General features: G+C 37.6%; 1 pseudogene; it reads right to left on the bottom strand.

Annotated features, from left to right (window-relative positions):
• Nucleotides 1-1,053: 1,053 nt before the first annotated feature.
• Nucleotides 1,054-1,916, bottom strand: LOC116590137 (annotated as a pseudogene).
• Nucleotides 1,917-2,380: the final 464 nt, after the last annotated feature.

Below are 2,380 nucleotides of genomic sequence, written 5' to 3'. Positions count from 1 at the left end.
AAGTGTTATTTATTTTTTTACCTTTTTTTTGAGCAGCTTTAATTACAATTCTGCAGCTACAACTGAGCTGAGTCACCACAATTAATGTTTCTTAAATCATTCATTGGGATGCATCCAGCTGATTTCTCAGTCATGCTCTTTGACTCAACAGACTTCCCAAGTTTTACCTGGAAAAGTAAAGTAAAGATGTCAGCCATCTTCTTTGTCTTAAGCACCCTGGATTAAGTATAGGTATATTATATAAGGTGAGATCTGGGTTGGATGCTTTTCTTTAGGTAATAACATCCTTAAAATGCTTTGATAATTGTAGATACTGTTTTAGGGTGAGTCAAGAAATTCTTTGAGGAAGACTTCAAGGATGACAGAAATCTGTTGGAAAAAATGGAACATAGACAAATTTTGCATTATGTAAAATAGTAGAGTGTTTTCTAATGCAACATTGAACAAAATACTTTAACAGTTAAAGGTGGTAAACAATTCTTAGGAATTGTAGCATAGTGTTGCCTGCCTATTTATCTAACATAAAATGTAATTAGGATGAGAAATATTTCTTTCTTGACTTTTAATGGCTGCTAGTTCAAATAAACTCACATTTTATCCATTGGATCCACAAAATTTCCATAAGAAATATTGATTTCTAGCAATGCTTATAATCAATATGAAAATATTGATAAATAAAATTCAACCATATATACATGTATGTATTTACACAGAGATAAAAAACACGAAAATTGAATGTACTCATTGATGACAATTGCCATTTAGTGTTGTAGGTATGAAGGAATATATAATACTTTCTTTTTCATACTTAACAGAAATAACTGCAGCTCTATTTGAAAGTGAAGTTCATTGATACAATACCTCCTTTATGTAGAGTTCTCAGTTTTTTAAGGGCAGTAACGAAACTGTCTTTAATCCATAGTGTTTGTGGTGGTCATAAGGGTCCTGATGGTTCATGACATTCACCTTGTGCTCTTACCGGTGAAGTCTGTTATGCATCTCGCTCGAACTTACAACTCTTTAACTTAGCCTTCTCATTGCCACTTTCATATCTCAGTTCCTTAAAGTATGGATGGCCGGATTTAATATGGGACTGAGGGCAAGGTCTATGATGGCAAAAATGTATCCATTGACTTGGTAGGGAAAGGCCACACATAGAGAAACATGCATGGAACAAAAAATGAAACCACTACATTGATGTGAGCTGACAGAGTGATGAATGCTTTGGATAAATCTTTTAAGGAATGTTGTCTGACAATTATCAGAATAAAGATGTATGATACAATTAAGAAAAAGAAGGTCCCCAGAGATATGAAGCCACTGTTGGTAGTGACCATAAATTCTAGTTTGTAAGTGCCCATACATGCAAGTTTAATAAGCCTAAGGAAATCAAAACAAAAGCTCCCCACATTAGTAGGGCCACAGAAAGGTAAATTTATGACAAAAAGAACCTGAGACACAGCATGAGTCACTCAGTAATCCAAGCAGCTACTATCAAAAGCATGCACATTTTGGGACTCATAGTAGTTAGATAGTGGAGAGGCTTGCAAATTGCTGTATACCTGTCATATGCCATGGCTATGAGCAGTACCATCTCAACTCCTCTATGACATGAATAAAGAACATTTGTATCATGCAGTTGTGGAAGGTGTTAAAGGTGACTGATTTTGCAACCACTGAAAAGATCAGAGATCATCCTAGGAACTGTGGTGGATGAAAGCCCCAGGTCAATGAAGGAGTGATAGGTTGTGTAAACGAAAATCCAAAATCACTGTTAACATAATGAAGAGGTTTCCCAAGATAATTCCCACAAAACACAAAGAGAAGAAAAGAAAAAGGAAGACCTGTATTCCCAAGGATTGTACAAGTCTTAGTAACACAAACTCAGTTACCACAGAGCCATTTACTTGGTCCATTGAATTATAAGGAAGGGAAGACTCTGAAGTTACCTGAAAGAAATTGTTGGGGACCACCTCCTGCTGGGAAAGTCCCCTCCATTACAAGATGGCACTTGGCTCACTGCCAGGAAAATACGCTGCAAGTAAACAACGAATGTTCTGGTGAAGCCTGCCTAAAGGAGGACATAGTCATTGGCTGTTTCAAATTGAATCAGCATAGTAACAGGACTCTCATTGGCTCTCCCCATTGCTTGGCCCCTTATTGGTCACCCTGCCGCATATAAGCTAAGGAAGTTGACGAAATAAACGGATGAAGCATTAACACCATGCCAGGCTGATTGTCGTTCTTGCGGGCGGAGGGCGACAAATGGTGCCGAGACCCAGGAATTGTTAACGAGTAGTAAACCTTACAAGGAGAAAAACTGCAGGTAAGAGGGGAAGGGACCACAATCAAAGTGGTGGGAATCTTGTACAAGACTGCA

The sequence above is a fragment of the Mustela erminea genome, chromosome 5 (genome assembly GCF_009829155.1).
Source record: "Mustela erminea isolate mMusErm1 chromosome 5, mMusErm1.Pri, whole genome shotgun sequence".
Classification (NCBI taxonomy): domain Eukaryota; kingdom Metazoa; phylum Chordata; class Mammalia; order Carnivora; family Mustelidae; genus Mustela; species Mustela erminea.
This window is presented reverse-complemented; position numbering and strand designations above follow the sequence as displayed.